This window comes from Lithobates pipiens, unplaced genomic scaffold, assembly GCF_037356315.1.
Source record: "Lithobates pipiens isolate NorthernLeopardFrog02 unplaced genomic scaffold, aLitPip1_a1.2 Scaffold_19, whole genome shotgun sequence".
NCBI lineage: Eukaryota > Metazoa > Chordata > Amphibia > Anura > Ranidae > Lithobates > Lithobates pipiens.
The window spans coordinates 451,044,824-451,054,559 of record NW_027507764.1 but is presented as its reverse complement, the minus strand read 5'-3'; the positions used below and the strand labels follow the sequence as shown (position 1 = coordinate 451,054,559).

The 9,736-nt window shown below is 41.9% G+C and overlaps 1 long non-coding RNA gene across 1 annotated transcript; it reads left to right on the top strand.

Annotated features, from left to right (window-relative positions):
* Positions 1-514: 514 nt before the first annotated feature.
* Positions 515-7,232, top strand: LOC143997225 (uncharacterized). The gene is made up of 2 exons (XR_013277661.1): positions 515-1,027; positions 4,895-7,232. It is a non-coding gene; the product is annotated as an uncharacterized LOC143997225 (long non-coding RNA).
* The last annotated feature ends 2,504 nt before the right edge of the window (positions 7,233-9,736 follow it).

The window sequence follows — 9,736 nt, the reverse complement described above, 5'->3', positions numbered from 1 at the left end:
GCTTCTTTGAAACACATGAGTGACTTTTAGCATTTACTTTCAAAAAAGCTATTAATTTTGCTTGCACCAGCGGTAAGACACACAATTATAAGTAATCATTAGTGTATAATGATACATTAATGATAATAAATGAATACACATGCATGCATATGCAAACACATACAATATGGACTCTTAATTTCTATGTATTGCAAGCATTATGTGCATGCTCTTTTTAACATGCAGTAATACTGTATAAGAGTATGCATACAGTATATAAGCTAAGGTGCGAAAGTTTTAGGCAGGTAAGAAAAAATGCTGTAAATTAAGAATGCTTTCAGAAATAGAAGTGCTAATAATTTATTTTTATCAATTAACAAAATGGAAAATAAATGAACAGAAAAGAGATCCAAATCAAATCAATATTTGGTGTAACCCCCCTTTGCCTTCACAAAAGCATCAATTCTTCTAGTTACACTTTTGTTTATGGAACGCAGCAGTTAGGTTGTTGCAAACATCTTGGAGAACTATAAGGGAATACTTATTAAGGTTACCAAAAGATATACTAAGTTAAAGGTCTAAGATAATATGCTTAGGCGTGCATTTCACTAAGTTCAGAATTAAGATGCAAGATGTTGACATATTAGGAAGCATCTGTCTGCGGTAAGAGGCACAAAGCTAAGATAGGACTGGTTACGCAAGAATATGGTCAGTCAGCAGATGTTGAAATGACGAAATAACTATCAGAAGATTGTATTTCACCTTTGACTTAGATAATGTCATGAGTTTAAAATTGTCGATGTATGCATGAATTACCTTATTGGCCCCCCCCCACAGGGCTGTGCTTTAGCTCAAACTAAATAAAACTGCTGTGTGTGCTTCAATATACACAGTCATTATTCACGTACAAATCGTGTATGTGTGATGTCTGTCCACCGGTGATCGGGACCTCCGCTCCTCCATCCTAGCCTAGGCTACCAGGGGTTACTTACAGAAGACGAGCAACCTAACAGTTTTGGTACCAGAAGTGGGGTTCGTCTTGCGACAGGTAAGTCACTTTACTCTTTTTACCTGATTGGTGAATGGTGTAAACACTTACTCTGTCCGGGCGGCCGCTACGAACTTAGTTTAAAATTAAAAGAAATAACTGTGCCTTCGCGGCGGACTAGGCTGGTCCCTCGGAAGGTTAAAAGGGCTCGCAAGGAATTTATAGGTTTAGGGGAGTCCGACTAGGTTGGTCTGACTTAAAACTATTGGTAATAGTATTTTTAACACGGGAAGTAGTAGATTACGCCCGTGACAAAGGGATTGGTGGAGTGGACGCCCATTTGAAAATTTTTTTTTTTTTTAAAAAGTGCACTATAAATTGATAAATGTATTGCAATACGGTTATTTCATGTCTTAAAGTATATTAAGAATATGTCTGTTTCTCTCTAGGTACGTGTGTAAGTATATAGAGTATAAGTTTTAATATAGAGTATAAGGAAAATAATTGTTGTTGTTTAAATGAGTGCAGAGTATGAGGAGCCCTCTTGTAGTGACATAGCATCCGCCTGCCCCCATTGCACGTTAGGTCTACTCTTCCTAAGAATAGATGACAAGTGGATTTTAATGACCACCAGACCAGGGGGGTTCTCTTGCAGACTTGGTGTAAGAGGGGTATATCCCGCCACCAGGAAAGATTTACCCTTCATCGTATATTAAGGGTAAATCTTCATAGTTTTATATAAGTCCATCTGCCCCAAAAAAGATCAGGGATCCTACTCCCAGACCAGAGACTGGATTGTTGGACAAACCAGGTGTTATCACCTGTGTCCTGCCACTAGACACACACTGCCCAGACTACTAGATGGGGAATTCTGCAGCAACCCAAGCCATGGCCACCCCATCACCCTATGAATTTGTCAGTAATATGATCCCTGGCCCCCAGGTAGAACCATTTTGGACACAAGTCCGGGAAAGGTGTCACCAATTGGGAATCCATGACCCAGGACCCCAAGGTCCTTGTTCAGAGGAAGACTGGCAAGAAGTCAGTAAAATTTGTCAGGTACATAAGCATTCTTATCCTCCCTGCAAAGGGGCTGACCCACAATACATGAAGGATTGTTTCTGTGCATGGAACAAATGCCTTGGAAAATATAGGCAATTGTGGACAGCAAGGACATTGGAAATCCCAGTGCCCTTATAGGACTGGACAGATTAGAGCAAGAGGCAGAGGCAGGGGATTTGACCCCCAGACCCGCCCACAGTATCCCCGTTATCTGCCATACCAGAACCCTCGTCAACCACTACCCCAATATCCTACACAGCCACAAATAATGCACCGAGGGAAACTCTGTTGGTATTAATGGGACACCTGTCACCCATCCCATCACTCCACCACTGACTGTAGCCACTCCAGAAGGACAGAAATTATGTACCCAAACTTTTGCCGTCTTGTCCTCATGCCCTGTGCCCCTTATGGGACGGGACCTCTTGGCACAACTGTGTATTACCATTAAGTTTAATAGAGAAGGTTCCCTTACCGCTAGTTCACCATTATGTGACTTACATGGCCCTAAGCGACATGCACACAGAGGCTTCTTTATGCTACTCCCCGCCTCTCTCGAAACACATGCTATCTGGGCGGAAAACAAAGGTAGCGTAGGTTTCATTAACTGTACGCCTTACTCGCCTCAGATGCGCCCTGACGCAGAAGCACAATATCACAAACAATACCCCCTGCCCCCCGAAAAGACCCAAGGCATTGCCCCCCAGATCGATGACTACATATCTAAAGGCATCCTAAAACCAATCATTAGCCCCTGGAACACACCCATTTACCCTGTAAAGAAGGCCAGTGGCGAGTGGAGACTCGTCCAAGACCTCAGAGCAGTAAACAAACAAGTGATTCCCCTCCCACCCCTAGTCTCAGACATCACTTTTATTTTTTCATGCATACCGGCAGACTCTCTATGCAACACAGTAATTGATTTAGCGAATGCTTTCTTTAGCATTCCCATTGCAGAGGAAGCCCAACCTATGTTTGCTTTCTCCTGGGCCGGGGGCCAACTAACCTGGCAAGGGTATGTAGACAGTCCAGCCGCCTTCTCTATGGTACTCAACGAGACTGTCAAGTCTTGGACTTCTGAGCGTGGGTCGGTACTAATACAGTATGTGGACGACCTGCTCCTGTGCAGTCGAACTGCTGAAGATTGTGCGGTCGATTCAACATCACTGTTACAACACCTAGCTCACGCCGGGCATCTAGCCTCAAGGAAGAAAATACAATGGTGCCAGCCACAGGTAGAATACCTAGGGTGCATTCTAAAGGAAGGGACAAGGCTAGTGTCCCCCAAACGTGCCGCAGCCCTTCGAGCTCTCAGTCCCCCAAAAGACAAAGCCGCCCTACTCTCGTTCTTGGGTGCAATGGTATATTGCCGCCAATGGATTCCTGACTGTTCTCATTATGATAGTATCCTAAGAGAGGCTACTGGCTCGACAGCCCCTAAATTAATAGATTGGACTGAAGACAGACTACAAGCTTTTCAAGCTCTATTAAACAGTCTGTCAAATGCTCCCGCCCTAGGGTTGGTAGACTATGGTAAAGCTTTTCAACTATACTGTGTAGTCTCGGGGACCTCTTTTGCCGCGGTTTTGACACAACAGCATGGAACAGGCTACCGCCCTGTCTCCTACCTATCTAAAAAAAACTCCCCCTTCAGGTTCAAGGCATGCCATCATGCCTTCAGAATTTAGCCGCCTGTGCTATGGCCGTACAAGATGCCAACAAGATGGTCTTGGGACACCCGATGACGCTTTACACCACACATTCTGTCACCCACCTCATACAGAACATGAACACCCAACACATGACCTCACAAAGACTCAGTGGATATGAGATTTCCCTCATGAACACAGACAATCTGTCTCTCAAATATGTTCCCGCTAGCAACCCTGCTGTCCGCCTCCTGCACTCCATGCTGCGTCTACCACAAGACCCAGACCAGCTTCATGACTGTGTGGAAAAAGTGGAATCCATCACATCCCCTAGACCTGATCTCACGGATACACCTATTATAGATGCGGAAGATGTTTTCGTTGACGGTAGTTGCTCCCGCCCCTCTGATTCCACTTTCCTAACAGGTTATGCGATAGTCCAATTACCAGACAAGGTGCTAGAAGCCAAGCCGCTACCTCCCTCTTCAGCCCAAGTAGCAGAATTGGAAGCTCTCACCAGAGCCTGCATTCTATTCACTGATAAAAAGGTGAACATTTACACTGACAGTAGATATGCTTTCGGATTGGTGCATGACTTTGGTGTGATATGGGCTAATAGAGGTTTCAAAACCGCAGACAATAGACTAATTGCCAATTCAACACATATTATGGCTCTTCTCCAGGCCATCCTTCTCCCAAAGGAAGTGGCTATTATCAAGGTAAAAGCCCATTCCTCGGATAACAGTAAAATATCCAAGGGTAACGCCCTAGCCGATAGGACTGCAAAGCAGGCTGCCGCCTCCTCCCCTAACCCCCCTGCCCCCACAACAGTTTTCTTTAAAGAGCATTTCACTTCATCTAACTTCAAAACAATTGTAGCACAAATACAAACAATGGCCACAGACCAGGACGTTCGTTTCTGGGTCGCTGCAGGATTGACCAAAGACCCCGAGGGTCTTTGGACAAAAGAGGGGAAGGTACTGGGAATACCTGAAGCAAGTTGCATAGGAGCTGCCCCTTTAACCAACCTGTATAATAAATATTTTTGTACAAATAATTTGAATAAACAAATCCAACTTCTGACTATTACCCCCATTAGACCCTAACTCTGACATTAACATTTATTCCCAACAGGAAGTGTACGTGAAAAATCTGGTAAGTATGCTCCACGAAATAAACGAACAAGTTTCTGTCACCTTTTTCCCTCTTCCCACAGAACCAACGCATCCCTTCATCCCTGGGGATAAAGTGCTGATCAAACAATTAGCACAAAGAAAGAGTATCGGACCGGCTTTCTCAGGACCATGGAAGGTGGAAAAGGTATCCAGGACCGCAGTGTTAACAGACCTAGGAAACACCTGGATCCACGCCAGCCGTCTTAAAAAGTGTCCCCAGCTTCCCTCGACTCCAGAGCCCCTGGCAGTGACAGAGAGCAGCAACTCCCAAGAACAAGATCTACAAGAAGTTCAGAGAGGCATAGAACAAATTTCCCTGGAAGATCCCACACCCCCTCAAAAGGACAAAACAGAGCCAACAACTGCCAGGATGAGAAACGAAGAAGAAGAACAGAACTCTTAGATAACAAATAATCAGAACTTTAAAAAACAAAGATGCTTTCTCCATCAGTGTCAGGGAAGGCCTTGTGCCTCTTATGCTGTATTACCCTAGTAGTGTTCCTACCAACCTGGTTGATAGCTAACTGTATATATCATCCAGAAGACTTAGGTCTATTAAAAGGGATATGTGGACCACCTAAGATGAATAATACCCCCGGCCAAAGACATAGTAGAAGTATTGTACCCGTTAATGAGTCACCTAAGGGACTGACTAGCAAGATGTTACTACTAAAATTCAAATATAGCTATGCTCAAAAATCCGGTTTTGAGAAATGCTGGATTTGCAGCAAGCTACATCCCAGTACAGCTAGAATCCCTCTCATGGCAGTCCCCTTGAATTTTACCCCCCTCCTTAATGGAACACCCCCTATCGTCCTAACGAATGTTACTAGGACCCTTCCAAATAAAACCCTCACTTTCCAAATTATAGGTAGAAGCCACTTCCCAGACTGGTGTTTCCGACTGGGAAACACCACAGATGGAGCCGAGGTTTGCAAACAAGCAAAACTTAACATTTCAATGACATCGCTTAACAGTCCTTCTTTCTTCCATACTTCAGATCCCACCCTAAATGCCACCTTTTTAGACTTTCTTAGTCCAGTACCAAGACTACAATACACCAATTAATGTCAATTCTGGTGCTCTCTGGCCTTTCTGATACTCTTAGGAACGTGTTCCATAAACGGCCCCTAGCTCTAGGAAATACCATATATATATGCTGCGGCAAACTCTGTCACCCCTGGATCCCAACCAAACCCCAGGGGTGGTGTTACCTTGCAGCCCTGGTTCCTATCATGGGGGTATTAGGGGATAACAAGGGAAGTCACCTCCTTGAAGCTAGCATGCATCCTAGATATCCCCTTAGACACCGTAATAAACGAGAATTGTTTTTAGAAAAAGATATGGCCTGGGCATGGTTCCCTTCCTGGACAGGGTGGGGAATTGACCTAATGAAAAGATTAAATAATTACACTGGCATAATTGATGAGATTCTGGAGGAAAATTCTGATGACATAACCAAACTAAATCTAGAAACTAGGGCAATTAGGAAGCAACTAGAACTACATGAGTTGGCTATAGAAAGTATGAGTGCAGCCCTTACTGGCCTCTGTGAGACTACTGAGGATTATGAGTGCTGTACCTGGATTCATAATACCAGCATCGAAGTCCCAGACTACTATGACGTTATTGCCCAACACAGGGAAGAGGTAAATAAACTACAGAAAGAGGCAAGGAACATAGGAAAAAACTGGGATCCCTTCTCGAGCAGTTTTAGTTTTGGGGGATTAATATCTTGGCTCCGAAATGCTGCCATGACAATTGTCACTGTGATTCTCTTCATTCTATTTTTATATGCCTGTTATAAGATAATCAAATGTTTATGTAAAAAGGGAAACACGGTCGCTCCGAAGGATCTGAAACTCACTTCCATTGTTAAGGATCCAACGGTATGGTATAAAAACCAAGAGCATAAGGGTTCGGAGTATGAAGCCTGTGCTATTAAATTAGAAAAGGAATGATCATTATGTAAATCACAGAATGATCAAAGGGAGGATTATAAGGGAATACTTATTAAGGTTACCAAAAGATATACTAAGTTAAAGGTCTAAGATAATATGCTTAGGCGTGCATTTCACTAAGTTCAGAATTAAGATGCAAGATGTTGACATATTAGGAAGCATCTGTCTGCGGTAAGAGGCACAAAGCTAAGATAGGACTGGTTACGCAAGAATATGGTCAGTCAGCAGATGTTGAAATGACGAAATAACTATCAGAAGATTGTATTTCACCTTTGACTTAGATAATGTCATGAGTTTAAAATTGTCGATGTATGCATGAATTACCTTATTGGCCCCCCCCACAGGGCTGTGCTTTAGCTCAAACTAAATAAAACTGCTGTGTGTGCTTCAATATACACAGTCATTATTCACGTACAAATCGTGTATGTGTGATGTCTGTCCACCGGTGATCGGGACCTCCGCTCCTCCATCCTAGCCTAGGCTACCAGGGGTTACTTACAGAAGACGAGCAACCTAACAAGAACTAGTTTTTAAATAATAAAGTATGGCGCCGTTATATTTATATTGATATGTGTCAACCAAAATTTGGTGAATACTTCCCAATGTTTCTAAAAATATTGTACTCAACCCACTTCTAATTGTGCAAAAAAATTAAAATGTGAATTATATAGAGGACAATAATACATCCATGTATTAATGTTTGAAAAAATGTGCTCAAATATATAACAAATGATTGTGTATAAAGCATTCAAAACATGTATTTTACATCAATGCATTCCATCTGCATGAATAAACATAAAAAACATGAAAATAATACTGTGATCAACACAAAAAATAAAATCCCAAAAAAATTACAAAATGAAAAAATTTCAAAAACGATAAATCCACTTTGCTGCGGAGTAACAACAGTCCTTGTAACCATCCACCCTGCTTTAAATAATTTCAAACTTACTCTTCTTCAAAAATATATCAAGTGCTCCACCATGTGCAGTAAACTTAATCCACTCACCAGAAGCCCAAGGTCACCAGGACCAATCACACCTTTTTTTATTAGTAAAGCTGTATTATTTGAAGACTCCTCAGCCGTTATTACCACATTTCCTTTAATGATATACTTCTATTAAGCAAATGGCATCAGTTATCAGTCATAAATAAATAACAAGGTGATAGTGCAACACCGTTTTAATAAAAAAATGTTTAAAACAAGCAACAGTTGTTATTTTCACATTAAAATATGCCCTGGCCAACACCAGCTTGATCAGCCTGCACAATGCTCCTGGCAATCTGGGTCTGGGTCACCAGACTCGTTCGCCCTGCCATTTGCAAATATCCCCAGCATGCGTGCATTCCATCAGTACCTGGATCTGACATCCGTAGTTATCCACGGTATTAGACAGCCACCTGATCTCTATATATTTCACCTATAGAGGCATCATCAGGATGCCCAGGATTAGTTGGAGAACTAATCACATTTCTTCTGTGGATGTAGGCTGCCTCAAATCCTTCTGTCTCTTCATGTAATTCCAGACAAACTTAATATTGTTGAGATCGGGGGGCTGTGAAGGCCAAACTATCACCTCCAGGACTCCTTGTTCTTCTTTATGCTAAAGATTGTTATTAATGACATTGGTTGTATGTTTGGGGTCATTGTCCTGCTGCATAATACATTTGGGGCCAATCACATGCCTCCCTGATGGTATGGCATGATGGATAAGTATCTGTCTATATTTCTCAGCATTGAGGACACCAATTGACCCTGGTCAGACTTCTCTGGACAGTAGATTGGTATACTAGAGCCCACTGGTGTCAACCAGTTCTGTGCTGTTGGCACTGCTGAACATCTTCTGATGTTGAATGGAAGTTAGCATTATGTGTCTTTCATCTGCTGCATCAAGTTTCCTAGGCTGACCACTGCGTCTTTGGTCCTCAACATTGCTAGTTTATTTTTCAAAACAGCTTTAACAATACATTTTGAAACCCTAGTCTGCTTTAAAAACCTTGCCTGGGAGAGACATTGCTGATACAGTAGACCTACCTTCTGTTTTGTTGCTGTGCTCAGTCTTGCCATTGTGTTTGACCTGTGACATAAAACTGACTTCCACAACCTCACCTTAGTAGCAGAGTTTGGTTTTTCTTTGCCCAGTTTTAAGCCTCCTACACCGCTGTTGCAACTTACATATGAAAAAGATGATCATTAGGACTTGCTTGGTATAATTGGTTAGTCATATACTTGAATCTAATTCTACAAAATCCCTGACAATGTGCAAGTCTACAACATGTGCATGTGTAAGAATTGATGCCGGTTAGAAGCCAAAGGGTAGTCACACCAAATATTGATTTGATTTACATTTTTATTCTGTTTGCTGGAAATTGATAAACATATACTGTATATACAGCAGGTAAAAAAAAAGTATGGAAAAAAAAAAAAAGTATTGAACATGTCACCATTTTTCTAGGTAAATATATTTCTAAAAGTTGCTATTGACGTGAAATTTTCACCACATGTCAGTAACAACCCATGCAATCCATACATACAAAGAAACCAAAACAAATAAGTTCAGAAATAAAGTTATGTGTAATACTATGGAATAACACAGGGAAAAAGTATTGAACACGCTAAGTGAAATTTGTTTAATACTTAGTACAAAATCCTTTGTTGGTAATGACAGCTTCAAGATGCCTCCTTTATGGAGAAACTAGTCACATGCATTGCTCAGGTGTTATTTTTGGCCCATTCTTCCACACAAACAGTCTTCAAATATTGATGGTTCCATGGGCCTTTTCTATGAACTCTGATCTTTAGTCCTTTCCTTTCCATATAATTGGATTCGAGTCAGGTGATTGGCTAGGCCATTCCAGCAGCTTTATTTTCTTTCTTTGAAACCGATTGAGAGTTTCCTTGGCTTTGTGTTTGGTATCATT